At 40.3% G+C, this 19,535-nt stretch overlaps 1 long non-coding RNA gene and 2 other non-coding genes across 3 annotated transcripts; 2 read left to right on the forward strand and 1 right to left on the reverse strand.

Moving 5' to 3' along the window:
* The first annotated feature begins 3,177 nt into the window (after positions 1-3,177).
* On the forward strand, positions 3,178-3,249 carry TRNAA-CGC (transfer RNA alanine (anticodon CGC)). The gene has a single exon. It is a non-coding gene; the product is annotated as a tRNA-Ala (tRNA).
* Positions 3,250-3,509: 260 nt separating this feature from the next.
* On the reverse strand, positions 3,510-3,580 carry TRNAG-GCC (transfer RNA glycine (anticodon GCC)). Its single transcript has one exon. It is a non-coding gene; the product is annotated as a tRNA-Gly (tRNA).
* Positions 3,581-11,880: 8,300 nt separating this feature from the next.
* LOC134363944 (uncharacterized) lies at positions 11,881-14,235 on the forward strand. Its single transcript, XR_010021788.1, has 4 exons — positions 11,881-12,075; positions 12,619-12,761; positions 13,227-13,272; positions 14,008-14,235. It is a non-coding gene; the product is annotated as an uncharacterized LOC134363944 (long non-coding RNA).
* Positions 14,236-19,535: the final 5,300 nt, after the last annotated feature.

The following is a 19,535-nucleotide window of genomic DNA, read 5'->3' on the forward strand; positions in this document are numbered from 1 at the left end:
TTGCCTTCCCTCCCAGGTGAAGGCAAATTGATCTCGGCTATCAGCCAAGATCAGAATAGAGAAAAAAGCATTTGCCAGGTCTGGTACATAATGATAAGTTCCTAGCTGAGTTGTCAGCTGATCCATTAAATCATGGACTGAAGGCACAGCTGCATGCAAAGGAGGCACTACTTTGTTCAGTTCTCAATAATCCACAGTCATCCTCCAGGTACCATCAGGCTTTTTCACTGGCCATGTTGGGGCACTGAATGGGCTATGTGCTGGATGAATAATGCCCACTTTCTCTAATTCCAGATAGTGGCACCTATTGCCACATGTCCTCCCACCTACTGCTTCACATTGACTATATGGCTTGGCTTGGGTAATACCTGTAGGTCATGTTTAGCATATCCCCATAACATAGGCTTTACTGTCCATATTCACAGCCCAAATTCTCCAAATGTTGTTTGCAAGTGCAAACCATAAAGTACATCTATACCCAAGATGTATTCAGCTACTGGGGATACATACACAATATATGCATGGGGGGGCAATCGTTCTATGCCCAATGACAATGACACAGCTTTGCCTTTAATAGTATTTCCTCCATAGCCATCTACATGAACTGTGGTCCCTGGAAATTAATTTGGGTTGCCATTCAGGCTACATTCTGCACCAGTGTCCACCAATGCCAATACACACTGCACATTTGTCTCTGACCAACATATTGCCAGTTCAACATGAGGCCTCGGGTCCTTGCCTGCACCCAAATGTTAAGCACCTTTGCCTGCTCCCTAATCGAAATGGAACAGTCCATCCACCTCTGCAGAAGTAGCCAAAAAATCTTTTAGATTCACTGGGTGTACCTTGCCATCCATTTCTTTCAGAGGTTTGGTGAAACACTGGTCAGGGCGCAATTGTTGCCACAATGCGAACAGGACCACATTTGGTTGCCAGTCAATTTTCTCCCCATCGACCCCTGCTGTGAGCAAGTCAAATCATATCTGCAGGTGGCTGGTCTTAGTCGGTCTCTTCAGGATAACATCCTGAGCATTTCTTGGCAGCTTGGTCTTCACCACCTTTTGGACCCCCTTTGCTTGTCTCCTCCCCTCTGTGTCACCCCCACTGGCCATCATGGTCTTTACTTCATGCATAGGAAGACCAATGTACGGGGCCAGTATGGCCACCAGTGACCCAAAGGACGCTGATGGAGCATTTTGCAGCACTACGTCTCTCATGCTGCCTGTAAAACTCATCATTGGGGCCACAGGTGCTCATACTGAAAATGGACTGTCGCACCCCCAGCTCCTGAATTACTTGAACCAGCTTGGCATACGTTTGCCATTTACTCAGTTTCCGGCAGTTCTCCACTGTTCATCCACACAGTTCAGACAGCTGCATTTACCCATTCCGTCAAAGACTGGCTACCCTGCCCCTGTGCATATCTGCAGCTGTTCTGTAACCACTGCCACAAGGATGGGAGCATAGTAAAGGAGGCCTTTTCCTCCTCTTCCCCAGACCACATCACACTATGCACCCCTAGGTCCCACAATCATAGGAGCCAAGCAGCTAGGGATTCTCCCTGTTTGTCAAAACTGTTTCACCAAATCAACCAATTTGGCCTGGGTATATGGGATATAAGTAGTGAATTGGGTCACGTGTGGGTTGCCTAACGGTTGTCTGCCCAGTCCCATAGGCTGCTTGTGCTTCATTTTCTTGTCATCATCTCCAGTGTCTGAAGCAGGGGTGACCTGTTGCTGTACTCCAGCCTCCAGAGCATGTACCCACACTTCCAGCATGTCTGCTTTTTGTTTCAAATCTTGAAGCTGTGCTGCTTCATGAAGTGCCTGGTCCATGTTGGTTCACAGTACAGTGAGCAATAGCCAGCCCATCCTGCCAGCTGCTTGCCAGGAAGCCTCATCTGCTACCGTAGAGCCCAGCACCTGGAGAGCTTTCTCTATGCTCACAGGAGACCCATCCACTTGATCCCATGTTTCCAGTGGGGCCCAGGTCAACAGGAAAGTGGCTGGTACCACATACTCAAGGGTGGCCACATTTCCTCCCACTCTCAAGGGGCTGGTGGCCCCCTTACCTGCTTGGAATCCTGCTGATGACACCAATTGTCAGGCTGTGTCACAGGCCCTTCACACCTATCCTGTGCAGGTTGTGAGCTAGGTAGTTGGAAAAAGATTCTGGGAGCCCTTCCTTGGCAAGGTTTACATGCTTTATTCAGATGCTAGCTCAGCCAGCCAGTGGATCAGAGCTGTTGTCTTTTTATATAAGGGCACACAATAGTGGCAGATAGCCAAGAAATACATGGGTGCACATGTGCAGTTATACCACTCTTACATAAGGTATTTACAACAGACATGCTGAGTCATGTTCAGCTGGATATGAGGTGAGGGAGCCTGACCAGCCTGTCTCCATTTTCCTCACAAGCAAGTGCTTGCCCCCAATTTTATCATCATTTATATATGCTTAACCTACAAAGCAGGTGGTGGTATCATCTTCCAGTTTGAGCCCCATGCAAATGAAGAGTAAATTCTGGAATCATTTTCATCTGCAAGAGTTGGCCATAACCCCTACATAACCCAGATTATGGGGATTTGACGTGAACACATCGCTTTCCTGAGATGCAGACTTTTTTCGGGGGTGATGGACGGGGTGGGGGACGCGTTCAGGTACATCCATAAGGTTTTCGTAAATCTTGCAAACAAGGTGCCCACCTATCTACCTCAGGAACACGCCTGTTGGGCACCAGGGGCGACGCTTGTGGCACATCCCGCGTGCTGGGCGCCCGCTCCGGGCCGGGGTTCCTCTTCACGGTAAAGCCCGACGCCGGACCCACCGCGCCCCCAGGGATCTCCGGCGGCTGCCCGGAAAGCCCGGGGAGGAATCGGAGCCGGCGGGACTCGGAGCCGCTAAATCCGCCCCTCTGGCGGCTCAGGGCGCCCGTCCAGTCCTCCCCGCGCTCCGCCGGGCGGGAGTGCTCGGGAGCGGACCTGTCTGCGTCCCAGAACGCCGGCTGCTTGCTGCGCAGGGTCCCGCTGCACCGTGAAAGCGCTTAAGAGGGGAATGGGAAGGGAAGAAATATACTTCAGGTGTACCCACCAGAATAAACTCTTGAAAATCTTACTAAAATGAATATAGCTATCTAGAGTGAATGAGTACCTACACCAGAAACGGCGCTGTCGGCTGGGGGATGTAGCTCAGTGGTAGAGCGCGCGCTTCGCATGTGTGAGGTCCCGGGTTCAATCCCCGGCATCTCCAACCAGCCGCTGCATTTTCTTTCCAGTCTTTCTATCACCTGTACATACGTTTTGCTCACATCTAGGGCGCCAAAGAATAAAAGAAAAGCCGGAAAAAATAAGCGAAGTGCAGAGAAACAGCCCTTTCGGTTGTTCGAACTGAAAGTGAAAAGAAAAAGTGGTTCGATTCATGCTTCATTTGCATAAGGCGAAACGTTTAAAGGACGTTATTGATCTTTCCCACTCTTAATTCGCTTTTTAAGAGGAACAAAAGCCTAAAACTGCATTGGCCGGGAATCGAACCCGGGCCTCCCGCGTGGCAGGCGAGAATTCTACCACTGAACCACCAATGCTCACGGTAATCCAGCTTTTCTATTATTAACTAGAAGATATAATCAGTGTGCAATAGTCCCTGTTAGTAGTTGTACATTATTTATGTATTAAAAATTAGAAAAAGCAGTGGAATTTTTAATTAAGTAAATCATCATGAAATGTTGGGAAAACGTTAAGATTTGTAAAAATTCTCATTATACTAGTTTCTATTGAACTTTATGAGTAGATTCTTCTGAACTGTCCTTGAAGGGTCCAAATGAAGATTTTGTGCCTGTACAGGATTACACAATCATTTGGCCAATCTTCAGACGTTTAGTTAATGTATAGCAACACCCTCCTTTTTTCTTGTATTTTTCCTTCTATCATTTTAACAATTCAGACAAATACTTGACGAAATTTTTTTAGGGATTGGGGAGTAGGGACGAGGGAACAGGGGTCAAGATTATACCACTAAATCCGAACTACCTGAAATGCACAGGGAACTGTAAACCATTGGTGATTCTAGCCAAGGGACCCATAATCTCTCAACTGCCCCTTCCTTCATTTGTGGATGCTTTGATCTTGGGACCCCTTTCAATGCTAGTAGTATGAGCCTGAGCCTTTCCCCTTAGTAGCCATGGAAAGTGAAATTACTAATGGTAAAACAAAGATACATGAGGGGAGAAAGTAAAGTAAGGGAATTGAATTTATGGAAATGACTCTAAATGTAAGATATAATGCTGTGGATTTAGGCATCATTGGCCCTTTACCTCTGGAAAGGAAATTCCTAACAATTTCCAGAATCTTTGACTGGCCAAGGATTTTGGAAAGAAATATGAGAAAGTAACAGCTAACACATAGCACTTACTATATGCCAGGCTATGTACGTACATTACACGTGAGCATCAACCCAGTGAGGTAGGTATTTTAATTACCTCAACTTAGCAAATGAGGAAACAGGCTCTTAGAAGCAAGATTGGAACATAAGTTCAATGTCTCGGTGCTTAACTGCTGCCCCATTCTGCCTACAGCAGAATAAATCACAGTGTATTTGTGCCAGAAATTCTGCATGTAGCTCAGGACATTATATGTCAAGAATTGTAGAGTGGAGTTAGAGAAAGATCGTAAAAGGCTCTCGAAATAATGTACGGATTTCTATACTAAGATTTATTCTTAGGGACTTTTTAGTGTGTGGGTAAAGAGCAAAATATGAAGAAAAATAAATTACAGAATTGTAAAGACATGAAAGATATGAAAGGATTAGGGAATCAGAAGATCTAGACTACAATCCTAAGTAATCTGTGGAAGAACAAGTTCAAATCACTTTATTTCTTCAAACCTTAGTTTTTTCTTTAAAATGAGAGAAATGGAGGAGAAATGTGGTTTTAAAAATCCATTCTGAAGGGATCTTTCCAGAGGTGCCTCAGGGACCTTGGCCAGGGGGGTCCCACCTTCTTTGCCCTGCCACATCAATTTCACCAGCTTATTTTTAAACTCCCTATTTATTTGCATTTATTTGTTACGTCATAAGTCTGAAATAAAAATGAAAAAAATGAAAACAAAAAAACTTTGAAAAGCCCTGAACTAAATGAGCTAAGTTCCTTTAGAGTTCTGAAATGCTATGATTAAAAATAAAAAACACCCTGAAAGAACATTAGAACACAAAAAACACCAACAAAAGTTTAAAACAGGTGAAAGGAACCAAATTAAAATACAGTCTTCTGGCAAACATTAATAGTGGCCTACATAAAGGCCATTTGATTCTCTTTCCTGCTAAAAGTCCATCGAGCTCAGGGTGTCCTCAAGAACAGATGTGGTGCACTAAGCCAGTTATCATATTTTTCTTCCCAAAGAGTGATCAGGGGTAGGTTTGTGACTGAGTTCCTGCAATAAGAGGGAAGTATAGACAGCTAGGGGCTTCTGGGAAAGATGGCGTGAAGGTCTCTTTTGCCCTTCCTTTCCTCCTTGCAACACTGTGAAACAAGGGTATAATGTCTGAAGCTGCCTTAAGCATCCTGTGACTTGAAGGGAGACTGAGGATGACCCAGCAGAGTGATAGAAAGAGGCACTGCACCATCGTGGGATTTTCTCCATTCAAACTTTTGGTTGGGCAAACTAATTAAAGGTCTTTATTGTTTAAACCCTTTAAAAGTTGGGCATTTTGGTACATGCAGCCAAAAGTTGTCTCTCCCTCTCTTTGTGTGTGTGTGTGTGTGTGTGTGTGTGTGTGTGTGTGTGTGTGTGTGTGTGTGTGTGTGTGTGTGTGTGTGTGTGTGTGTGTGTGTGTGTGTGTGTGTGTGTGTGTCTCCAGCCAGCCACTCCAATTCTTCCCGGTGCAAGCAACCTTCTATTCTGTAGAGAATCAACACCTTGAAATTGATGAGGCTAACGGGTCCCTTTGTCTCTGTTTCTCTGTCACAGTGGCAGGTATACGAGACAACCCTAGTCAAGTTAAGTCAAGTCATTTTCTCTCGCCACTGTACTTAATTTAGAGATGGTGTATGACCATTGCAGGGACAATCAGAGTTCTTGCCAAAACTTTCTTGCCAGAACTGTAAGTAAAGACCATCTTTCTGCTGGAGTGGTCAAACAGGTTGAATGTATAGCTGGGATTGCTGGTGGCCATCTTGCTTGTCCAGAAGAGAGAGACAAACATGTCCCTAATGAGCCCCTAGAAGCAGTCATGCCTGACTAGAGCGAATTCTGGATTTTGTGTTTATATGAGTCAGTAAGTTGTCCTTAGACAATGAATTGCTTTTAAAGTTAGTTCAAGTCGTATTTTTATTGCTACCATCTAAACAACACAAATTGAGAAATTATTTTACCCAAAATGGTAAAATTAGAGAACTCATTACCCTAGAATATGATATAGGCTGAAAATATCAAAGTTTAAGAAAAGTTTAGGAAAATTTGTTAGTGATAAAACTTCAAAGAGACAATAAAAACCATGAGAAAAGTTTTTAGGACACATCCCTAGCTTGTTGGAATAAAGTTAATTCTGTAGCAAGGGAAGGATCAGACCATTTGAAGGGATATTTTGGCTACAATGTGCCAGAGGAGTAAAAATAAGAGAAACTAAAAACAGGGAAATTCACTCAGAAGGTGGTTATAATGGGAGTGGATAGGCAATGAGGTCCTGAACCAGGGTGAAGGCTTGGGCATGAGTAAGGCAGAAGTAGAAAAAGAAATGAATCTAGGAATCTAGCTTAAGTAACTGCAAGGATGGTAGTGTAATGTAGAAAGGTCAGGAAAAAATTGGAAGTCCAGAAAAGGAGAAAAGTGTTCAGTTTTGGAAATACTGACTTTGAGATTGGTAGGGGGAGATGCCTGCTAGGCAGTTGGCATCTAGGTCTGTAGAAATTAAGACTATAGAGTGGATTTGGGAGTCAACTGCAGAAATGAAAGGTAAGAATGTAGAAGTGGAGGAAATCACACAGAGGGAAGAGTGCTGAAAACATTCTGGTGTATTAGTCTGTGTCTGTTGCTGATAACAAAATACCTGGAACTGGATATTTTATAAATAAAATGACATTTATTGCTTACAGTTTCAGAGGCTGGGAAGTCCAAAGTCCAGGGAACACATCTAGTGAGGGTCTTCTTTGGCACTGATGCAGGGTATCACATTACAAGAAAGGCAGAAGCAGAGAGAGAGAGAGAGAGAGACTTTCATGCGCTCTTCTTTTAAAGCCACCATTATTAATCCATCAACTAGGCATGGTCCTTAGAATCTAATCACCTCTTCAAGGCCTCATCTTTCAATTAGTATAATAGGATTTCTCACCCTCAACAGTTACAATGGGGACCAAATTTCCAATAAAACTTGGGGAACACAATTCAGTCTACTACATTTCACCCCTGGCCACCAAAGTTTATGTCCTTCTCACAGGTAAATACTTTCATTCCATCCCCAGAGTCTTAACTTGTTTCAACTCTAAAATCCAAAGTCCCAAGGTCCCATCTGTAAAATCAAAACAAGTTATCTACTGCCAAGATAAAATGGTGGAACAAGCATAGGGTATGTATTCTCATTCAAAAGGAAAAAATAGGCCAAAAGAAAGAGGTAACAGGTCCCAAACAAGTTCAAAACCCAGCAGGGCAGGCATAAAATCTTACAGCTGGTGAGTCAACTCTGTGTTTGACATCCTTTGCATGCTGATGCAGGGATTGTGTCTCCAAGTCCTCAGACTATGGCTTTCCTGGTCTTAGGCCAAGCTTCAGCTCTCGTAGGCTGGCAGTACATGCTGGTAGCTCCACATGTCTTGGGTCTCCATGGAAGTCCGACTCCCGCAGCTCCCCCAGTCATGGCCTTGGTGGGGTTTTTCTGCTGCTACTCCCACTCCACATTTCCTCTTGACATTGCTCTAGTGAAGACTCTATGTGGAGAATCCGCCCCTGTGAAAGATCTTCTCCTGGGCCACAGGCTTTTCCACACATCCTTCAAAATCAGGGTGGAGGCTCTCAAGCCTTCACAACTCTGCCACTCTGTGACCCTAACAAGTTAACAACATGTAGACACTGCCAAGCCTTTCGGCTTGTGTTTTCCAAAGCTGTGGGTCCAGCCATACCTGGTGCCAATTTAGCTACTACTGGACCAGCCAAAGCAGCTAACGTGCTAGTGCAGGAAGCAGCTTCCCAAGGCGTCCCTGTGCAGTGAGCCTGTGGAGAGCACCTCAGGTCTATTCCCCAAGACCATTCTGTCTCCCTAGGCCTCTGGGCCTGTAATGGAAGAGGCAGCCTCTGAAATGCTTCAAGGTCTTTTTTTCTCTTCTCTTTATAATCCCTTTCTTCTGTACTAATCTCCTTAGCAAAAGGTCACTGGACTATACCCTTGCTTTTGTGTTCTTCATGTTCTTGCTTTTGCAGCCAGACTGAAAGTTTTCCAATTTTTTCCCCTCTTCTTCCTTTTGAATTATAAATTCTGGCTCTACCTTATGCCTTTTTTGCCATAACTCAGCATAGGCTGTAGCAAGAAGCTATGCGGCTTCCTTAATGCTTTGCTGCTTAGAAATTTCTTCCACCAAATATCCTAGTTCGGTACCTTGAAGTTCAACATTTCATAAAACTTTTGGGAATGAACAGAATGCAGCCAAGTTCCTTGCAAGTTCACGGCAAGGAATAGTTCAGAGTTATTTTGAAACTGGGTCAAAGACCACCCTTTGATCTTTGAACTCCTTCAAAAAAACTCCTTCTTATTTCTATCTGAGACCTCCTTAGGTCTTAACTGTCCATATTTCTAACAGCATTCTGGTTACCACCACTTAACCATCTCTAAAACATTCCAAATTTTCCCTTGTTTTCTTATCTTCTAAACCCCCGCCAGCAGTGAGGCTTTTTTAAACCTGCTCCCTCAGATTCTTCCAGACTCTCCTCAACACCCAATTCCAAAGTTGCTTCCACATTTTCAAGTACTTGTTATAAGCAACACCCTGCTTCTCTGGTACCAATTTTCTATATTAGTCTGTTTCTGTGGCTTATAACAAAATACCTGGAACTGGGTAATTTGTAAGAAAATGAAATTTGTTGCTTATAGTTTTGGAGGCTGGGAAGTCCAAAGTCCAGGGAACACATCTGGTGAGGGTCTTCTTTGGTGCCAATGCAAGGTATCACATTGCCAGAAGGGCAGGAGCAGAGAGAGAGAGAGATAGAAATAGAGAGAGAGTGAGAGAGACTCATGTTCTCCTTTTAAAGTCCTCAGAACCACCATTATTAATACATTTATTAGACATGGTCCTCAGAATCTAATCACCTCTTCAAGGCCCCACTTTTCAATTACCGTAATAGGACTTCCCACCCTCAGCAGTTACAATGGGCATGGGCATCCAAGCATCTAATACATAAAATGTGGGGGGCACAATTCAATCCATATCACTTCAGAAACTCCATTTTAGTGAGTGGCAATAGTTGGGGAGCCAGATGTGAAGAAGCAGGTGAAGAACACAGCATAACAAATACATGCATTGTTGTGCGTCATTGATACACTTTGTGTCAATCCTATTTCACATCACAAATGCTGTAACAGGCATGATTTTGTTATTGGTGTGGTCAAGCATGAAGAGATCTCAGGAGGGTCAACAGTGCCTTCTGAGTGGCACACACTAAACACTTTTCCTCGTCTGCTCTGCTGAGCAGCCATCACTGAGGTGGGCAGAGAGGAAGAAATCACAGGAGTGCCATAAAATGTTGCACATTATCTTTCTTAGGCAACCCTGGCCATTGTGACCCCCCAGTGGGACAGGCTGATGCTTATAAATTGCATCATAGCACCTTGCAACACTTGTTCAAGGCACCCAGTCCCTGGCTGGTGTTAATTCACTATGGAAATGTGGCCAGACTTATATCACCTGAAGAAAGTATGCCATAAAGAAACAGAAACAGTTCATATAATATAGTCACCAAAGCAATGCCTTTTTTTTTTTTTTTTTTTTTTAACTTGCGAGTGATTGTATTGATTTAATACACACAGCTTATTTCTGTCCCAGGTTACAAACTAGCCCTGGGGAAATGGTGGAGCCAGTCATTTGGATTGCCCTTTACTGGCTGAGAATTAAATCATTACTTATTCCATTTTAGAATCACAAGTAGTACCCTAAGGCCTACTTTCCTAAGGATTAAAATCTAGGCATGGAAATGAAGAATCCAGGTGTAATTCTCAGACGCATGCAGATGTTGAGAATGCGGCAATTTTTCCTGGATAGCTGTCACTGAAAAATCATCCTGCTCACGATATACTCATTCCTAGTCCTCAAGCATGTCCAATTAGCCAGCAAGTCTGATTTTCCCCTTTTAAAATGGCATTGAATCTGCTCTTCCTCCTCATGACAATTTCTCCTACCTGGTGTAGACAATTATCAGATCACTTCCTGTGCTAACTGGTAAACCTCTATTGCCTTGCCATCCTGCATGCTGCTACCAGTTGAGTTTTCTCCCTTCTCTCCTCTACTCCTTCCCTTTCTCCCTCCCTTTTTTCCTTTCTGAATTTTTGAAAATTCAATCATTCCTTTATTGTTGGTTCAAATTCGGGTTAATTTCAAATCCACACAGAATTCTGGAGGTGGAGAAAATGTGGATGTGAATTCTTTTCTCTTGATACAGATCTCTGAGTGCAGGATTCATTCAAATACTCTTCAGCTGTGACACTTGCCCACCCACATCTTTTGGCAGAAGTGGCTTTCACCAGCCTTCCCAAGGATTCTATTTTCTCCTTCCCAATTCATTCAGTCTTTTAAAATACCTTTTTTCATAAGTAACCCATGCATATGTTGCAAAATTCAAAAAGTATAAAATAGTATACATTGAAAAGTACGTCTTCATCCTACCCCACCCCAGTTCTGGGTTTCTTTTCCTAGAGGCAAGTATTGTCATCAGTCTCTTCTCCTGATATTCTGTGTAGATACAAATATTGCATTTTATCTTTTAGTACAAATGGTATATACTATATACATTGTTGTGCTCATAACCTTTTTTTCCCCCAGAAAAATCCATCTTGGCAACTTTTCCTTCTAAGTACACATAGAACTACCTCTTTCTTTTTAATGGCTCTATGTTCATTTTTAACTGCCCCTTATGGACTAGGAATTAAAACATTATTTATTGCATCTCACAGTCACATGTAGTGCCCCAAAGCCTAGTTTCCTAAGGATAAGAACCAAGACACGGGAGTGAAGAATCAGCTGTAACTTTAAGATGCACGAAGACAGTGAGAAAGTTCATTGCATGGAGTTGCTATAATTGCCTGAACCATTTCCTTAGAAGAGGACATTTAGGCTGTTGCTGATCTTTTGCTAGCAGAAACAATGCTGCAGTGAATACCTTGAACAAATGCCATTTTGCTCGTGTATGAGAACGTCTGCAGGATAAATTCCTAGAAGTGCAATTGCCAAGTCAAAAGGCAAGTGCACTTTAAATTTTGATCCATATTGCAGAATTACTCTCCAGAGAGGTCTATTTTTCAAAAAAACCCAAAAAACATTGCTTTCATTATATTACTCGTTAGCTTCCAAACCTCAGTGAATCCTAATTCCAACCACATTTTCTAAACTTTGCTAGACTCAGGGTGGGCTTCATGGATGTGCAGCCTGTGGAGTTGCACAAAGCTGTGCATTTGTTTAATCCTTTTGCTGTCGTCACATTGTAAATCTTAATGTTTGAACAGGTGGCCCTGTGTTTTCAGCTTGCACTGAGCCCTGCAAATTAGTAGCCAGTCCTGGCTAGATTCTCCAGACTCTCCAAGCCCCAGTCCCATTTTACTATTGCAGCCATACATTCTTATTGCTCTATGTCATGCCCAAAACATAGCATACATGTTCCTCATGATAATGGCTTTGTTCAGGTTGCTTTCTGTCTCCGGAACATTTCCCCTCCTTCTTGTGCATCGTTCAAACGGTAGTTTCAGTTTTATGTCCCCCTGAGAAGCCCTACACAAGTATCGCAGCCACCTGTTATTTTTCTTTTTCTGTCTCCAGAGCTCTTCCTCTTTCACCCTGCACCTTGCTGCTTATCAGTTCTGGTTAAGCCCCTACAATTCCTTCAACATTAGGTGAGTCATTTATTTTCTCTGGGCCTCAGTCTCCTTGTGTGTAGAATGAGAGTATTGTGCTAGATCACCAAGATTCTTCTCAGCACTAATAATCCATTAACTTTTTAGATTGTTTTGAAATATGAGTTTGAGGTTGTAGAGAAACTATACAAGTTTAAGTTGAAAACATGTATTGCTAAAAGAGGTCTTAGCAAGGTGAAAGGGAATAGATTTTGATAGAGAAGGCATTTTCTCATTAAACTTTATAAAAGTTACCAAGGTAATTCAAGTTTTAAAAAAGGAGATATCACTTTATACCCACGAAACTAGACAATATTATAAAGCTGGACCAGGCCATGTGTGGGCAGGGACATGGGGACATGGGACCCTTGTGTGCTGACGGTGGGCACGTGAATGGGTACAGCCATTTGGGAGAGTCGTTGCCCACTTGGGCAAATTAAGTTTACATATAAACCATAACCTAGCTTTTCTATTTTGGTGCTTATTGCAAATAAATTCTTACGTAGATCAATAAAGAAACTTATACAAGGTTGTTCATTATAGTGTTACTTGTGGAAGCAACCTGAGTGTCCTCTGGGAGAGTGGACAGGTGAATCATGATGGTGAACACCATGGACTTATTTGGAGAACACAGAAGGAACAGATTAGATGTATCACAGAGCAACACGGATGCTCTCAAAAACACGGTATTTAGTGAATAATGTAAGCTACAAAATGAGATTTGACAATACAATTGACATAAGTTTAAAATTATGCACATGAAACAATACATGTTTGGTAAGGTCATGTATAAACAAAAGGATGGATGTTAAACAGGATATAATGATGGCTTACAGAGAGGCAAAAGGAATAAAGCAGGGATATGAGGATAGAAGTGAATATATAAACAAAATAACAGAGAGGCTGTAGTCTAATGATAATAATGTATCATGAACAGAAGACTGTGATTAACTCAATTCTGTGCAAATGAGCTCACCCTCAACTGAAAAAAATGATGAAAAGTAAAATACATATTTACAAAATCATAAACAGCACAGAAAAATATAAAACAAAATGTAAAATTCTCCTTCCATTCTAGTATCCTTTTATTTCTCATTTCCTAGATCCAGTTCTTAAAGTTATCAGCCATTAATAATTTCTTATTATTTCAGCACAGGCACATCTGATCTTACTATAATAATGGCAAAATATTCTTAGGTAAGGACATAGTACAACTTAATCCCCTGTTGGTGGACCCTGTTTACTAGAATGTTTCTCATTTTCTTATTGATTTTTTTTAGAGCATTTGTACATTAACAAGCCTTATTTATAATTCCTGTTTCTGAGCTTCTGCAATATTTCTAGTCCTTGACAAAATTTAGCTCTTGAATATTTGTTATTACCACTCATATCTCCCTAATACATTGTCCTTGTGGTCAGAGAAACTTTTATCTAGTTGTTTTGTTGTTTGCTTGATTGCTTTTCAATAGTTCCTAATACAATATTAGGTATAAAGTCTGTATTTCTATCTGGTTGACATAGTGAACTAAATATGCAAAATAACCTGTCAATAATAATCAATATGTATATATGAATAATAATCAGTTTCTTTAATAGGAGACTCTGAGTTCTGGAAATGTCTAAAAACAATATTACATGCTCTCTCTCTCGCTCTCATGTCCTAAAATGAAAGCATTGAGTATTCCATGTTCAAACATTGCAAAATTATCCAAAAATTATAATAGAAAACATGTCACTTTTAGCTTATTTATTAGGTGTTATGAGTTGAACTGTATATATCAAAAATTCTCATGCTGAAATCCTAACCCCTCAGAATGAGATCTTATTTGGAAATAGCATCTTTGCAGATGATCAAATTAAGATGAGTTCATTAGGGTGGACCCTGATCCAATAGGACTGGTGTCCTTATAAAAACAGAAAATTTGTACGCAGAGACATGGACACTAGGAAGATGCCATCTGAAGATGAAGGCAGAGGTGTTGGGATGATGCTTCATTAAGCCAGGAAACATCAAGGACTGCCAGCAAACCACCAGAAGCTAGGAAGAGACATGGAATAGATTCTCTGCACTGCCCGTAGAAGGAACCATCCTTGCCAACATCTTCATCTTGGACCTCTGGCCCACAGAACTAAGACAATAAATTTCTGTTATCTAAGTCACATGATTTGTAGTACTTTGTTATGGTACTAGCAAACTAATACATTTTCTTCAAGTAATCAAGAAGAAACTCAGCAGTTAGGATACTATAGTCTTAAATTTTTGACTTGGCAGAGACCAATATATTTGTTTATTCATAACAATATCTTATTCTTAATATTATTTCTTGATTTGGTCAGTTCCTACAATGTAAGCAACACAAAGCTAGACTCGATAGTATTCTGATACCAGAAACTATTCAACATGAATAGTTAAGAGAGAGGACTGAATTCCATAAATAAACTCCTGTCCAAAATTAACATTCTGGTTACCAGAAATGTAATTTAAGAAACCTTAGTAAAAGCATTTAAATAATTTCATAATGTTCTAGTTCCTAAATGAGTTATAGTACAGCTTTTTTAGGAAGGCTCGTACATGACAAAATAATTCACAACTACTTTTGAAAAACAGCTTTTTGCTTTGGACAAGTTTCTAGTATAATTCCTAATCTAAATGTTTACAGTTCTATTTTCATGATTATTTTAGGGCTATAAGTATTAAATGTAATTAATGGTTGTGAAGGGTTGCAGACGAGGACATGACATAAAACAAAGAGGACACAAACTTCAGGAAGAGAGTGAAATAATTTTATTTTCATCTTCAGTCCTGTAAATATCACTTCAAAATCTGTATATTTCTTTTGGCACATGCTTTGTTTATCAAGCATCTTAGTTTTGTGAATTTTTTTTTATTTGCTCTGAAATGTAATGCATTCATTTATAAATGAAGCCCAAGTTTCCACATACCTCATGAGCTGTACGTATGTGCGCACGCGCGCGCGCACACGCACGCATGCACACGCACACGCACACGCACACGCACACGCACACGCACACACTTACTTTTCTTTCCCCAAAAAGGAACACGTGAAGGAGAAGCCAATAGGAGAAGGATGGGAATGAAGCACATGTGAGTTAGACATCCCTGAGTATGCATTTTTATATAGCTTTGTGTTTTAAACTGTTTAAAAATATTAAAATAATAAAATTTGATAATAAATGATAGAGAAAGTAAACCTTAAAGTTTGAATGTAATGGCATTAACAAGCTAATTTGTGAACCCTACAGAAATTCTCACTCTTTAATTTACATTGCCATAGTTTATATGCAAAATAACATTAAAAATACAAAAAAAATTTTTGAGTGTAAACAGAAACCAAGGAACTCAATGGTATATTAAAACATAACCACACATATACAAAAAACATTAACACAGGTAACATTTGAACACAGTACTTTGACGACTTAGCCGTTATGTTCTAAGAAAAAGAAAATTGCAGAGAAGTCTTGAACTTTACATGGTAGATGTGTCCTTAATAGTGGTGCTGGTGTATTCATTCTGAAACTATTTTATGTGTATTGTAATATAGAGCAAATGAGTAATAAATTGATGTTTTGTGGTACTAAGTTTCTCACTTGGAGAGGGAGATAAAACATATATATATAGAGAGAGAGAGAGAGAGATTAGAGAACTATGAGGGAGAACTCTGTGTTACTGAATTTGAACTGGAGATTATCACTACAAAATCCTGATTAAAAAAAATGTTTTATCCTAGTTTTGTCAACTGAAAGGGCATAGAAGCAGTGATACTTTGGTAGCTCGATGAGCATATCTCATGGCTAGATCTTGCTTTGCAAAGACCCTCATGATTTATTGTGTGTGGGGAAAAGAATGGCTCATTACAAAAAAGTATGTATAGTATAATCACATTTTTGCAAGGAAAATAATTTACCTAATTATAGGGAAAAGACTGAATGAGAAAGAATAATGGGATCAGTATGGTATGGGTAAGTGCACTCTGCCATTTACCAGCTGCGGGAGTTTTAGCATGTACTTAACCTTTCAGCCTTAGTTTTTTCATCTACCAGATGGGGGTAATAGTAATTCCAAACTTACTGTATTGTTTTGAGAAATAAGTGCTAGCACTTAAAAGAGTAAGTAATTGTTAATTATTACAATAGGCAGTTTTAAATTTGGGGTTTTTGTTTATTTATATCTAAACAATTCTACATGTATTACTTTTATAATAAATAACAAACAGTACAATTTACTTTTAAAAAAACAATGCCTGGATCTCTTGAATTCAGTGGGTAATAATTAGTTATGATTTTCTTTGGTGATTTCCACAGCTCAGGGTCTGTTCCTCAATTTTGCAAGCTCAGAAACTTCATTTGTTGGTACATCAGAATGAAACCATCTCTCTGAGTCAGATGCATATTAAACAAGAAAGACAATGATTGGGTTTCCAATTCAAACTACAATGTTCTCCTGAGCCAGCATTATTATTTATACATGACCAGTGCATTTTTCTTCTTACAGTCAAAGTATAAGGGAAGTCAGGATATAATCTGATATATTTTGGTGAACATGGAGTTAGAGCATGGGGACTTCATTGTACATTCAAGTGTTTAATGGCATTAGTTTATGAACATCTAGTGTTTCCATCTTCATAATAGATATATATCCCAGCCACAGAAATTGAAGAGAGTCAATGGGCCAGGTCTTCTCATCCTTGTGCCTCTCTATTCCATAGCAAATATTCCCAACTCCTTCCCAGAGACCCATTTTTTTTTCTTTGATATATTAATAGCATTGGCAAAGTTATAGCTGATTCTGACTCTTCTGCACATTGCTTAGGAGATCATTTTTATTGCCTATAAGACATCTTCCTGATTATTAAAATCAGTTAGATGGCAAGACAGCTGTTTCCAGGTTACATTTAGAATGTACAATGTATGCTACATAATGCGAGGCAGCAAGGGAAGCCTCCCTGTCCAGGGATGAATTCTGTTCCAAATATCACTGATTATTCACAGCTGGAAAATATTCATGATAAATTGTTGTATTAGTCAGTTTAGGCTCCTATAACAAAGTACCATGGACTGGGTGTCTTACAAACAACTTAAATTTATTTCTCACAGTTCTGGAGGCTGACAGTTTCAGATCAGGGTGCCAGCATAGTCAGGTTCTCACGAGCTCCCTCTTCCTGGTTGCAGACTGCCCTCTTCTTGTATACGGCAGAAGGAGAGCAGCGCTCTCTAGGGTCCCTTTTATAAGGGTACTAGTCCTATTCATGAGGGCTCTACCCTCATGTCCTAATTACCTCTTAAAGGTCCCACCTGCTAATACTATCATATCGGGGGTTACAATTTCAACATATGAATTTGGGGGAAGGGAGGCACAAACATTCAGTTCATTGCAGTTAGGATATAGTAAATCTAGAAAGATCTACTTTCCCAATGTTCAAACCAGCCCACTGGGGTCCCACGGGCTCTTGTCAGCATTCCACGAAGTTCTGCTCCAAATTATGGCTTTTTATGTGTATTGTGCTGACTCCTCTTCCTTATGGTCCCTGGACTTGTACTTGACCTGCTTTCTTGCAAATGGTTTCCAGCTACCTTGCTTCCTAGTTCCTCTTCTTCTGGTAGTTTTATTCCCTTTAACCCCACGCTTCCTAGGCTCAGTTCAGCTCAACTCGAAGTCACCAGATTGGACACCACTGGACTAGAAAGTATGGTCAAGGTGATGTTTTATACAACTTTGTGCCCCCCGAACTTACCTCAGAGTTAGTTTTCTGTAAGTACATGCTAATGTAATGAACAAAGCCATCTCCTGAGTTTTTTAAAAATGCTTTTATCCTTTTCCATACATTCCTGGCAGTGAAGATGTGAACTATAAATGAAATATTCTGATAGAAAGTTACAGGTTTAACTTTGTTTGAACCATTAACACATTTTTCTTCATTTTTTATTTTTACTCATTTACTGCATGGTACTGCATTGCAAAGTCATATACATTTGACTTTATTTTGTTCCTTAACATTTATGACTACCTTATCTTGATTTTATGCTTAAAAGGTTAATGCTGCTATTAGATACTTGGAGATCTCTTCTCTTCCCCTTTCCTCTAATATATATATATTATATTTACCCAAAAAGGATATTGCACTGGTGAAAGGAATACTCCTTTGATCAATTAACTGAATGTCCAACACAGACAAATTATTTCCAATTTGATGTGATTTTTTTCCCACTTCTGAGACTAATTCTATGTAGTGGAAGAAAAATAATAGGGTTGGTGAAGATAAGTAAAACTACAAATAGTGTTTATGAGAAACTACACTTTGTTCAACTTGTGCTAAGAGCAAAATAATTACCATAAACTAAAACACTTCTAGTTTACAGATAAGAAAACAAGGGCTTAAGCCGTGCCTTGGGTTGAATGTCCCCCCAGACTTAATCCCCACTGTAACTGTGGAGGGTGGGAAACCCTATTATGGTAATTGAAAGGTGGGGCCTTGAAGGGGTGACTAGATTGATGGACCGTGCCATAATGAATGTATTAAAAATGATGGTCAGGGGAATGGTTCTGAGGGCTTTGAAAAGACCGTGAATGAGGAGGTTAGTCTCTGCTCTCTTTGCTTCCACCGTCTTGCAATGTGAGGGGTCACTGTCACCACCACCAGATGTGTTCCTTGGACTTGGGACTTCCCAGTCTAAGAAACTGTAAACAATAAATTTTGTTTTCTTATAAATTACCCAGTTCCATGAATTTTGTTATAAACAACAGAAACAGACTAATATAAGCAGTTTGTTTAAAATCTTTCAAGAAGTAATTCGAGATTCGTTCTGACTCTAGAGCTTATACTCATAAGGCATTTACTCTGTACTTTATTTGTACAACTTTCCAGTAATATAAGTGCTGTATATGAAGAATGCAGCAATGAAGATTTCTAGCAGTTTTTCCTTTAGCGCCAAGTAGCTGGAAGGCATCAAGCTAGTAAGACGTCTTTGGCTATGACCTTAAGGGTAATTAAACCTAAAGATGCTCTTCAGAAGGGTAAGGAATTCCAAAATATAATCATCATATTCCGACTCTAAAATCCTATATTATAGAACCAATACATATTATAAAAATAGCATTTAAAATGTTTGAATCATTGATAAGATGTCTTCCTACAGAATCTTTCATGGGCTTTAACAACGTTATGCCTGGCCAGAAAAGACACACTTACTCAGGTACTAAGTCACTTCCTTGGCTCAGTTTGCCCATCCTGAATGGAAGTTCTTGCCCAAGTCAGTCAAGAACACGGGTAACCATACAAATCTTCTACTAGCAGTAGTGAGTAAGAAAAAGGCAAGATTTATCAGTCGCCTTAGAAAATATCTGCAGACAACTGTCTGAAAAACTTGTGGCATGGTGTAATGGTTAAGAGTACAGGATCTGGTCAGACTGCCAAGGTTTAAATTCTGTCTCCATCTCT

The sequence above is a fragment of the Cynocephalus volans genome, chromosome 1 (assembly GCF_027409185.1).
Source record: "Cynocephalus volans isolate mCynVol1 chromosome 1, mCynVol1.pri, whole genome shotgun sequence".
Lineage (NCBI taxonomy): Eukaryota > Metazoa > Chordata > Mammalia > Dermoptera > Cynocephalidae > Cynocephalus > Cynocephalus volans.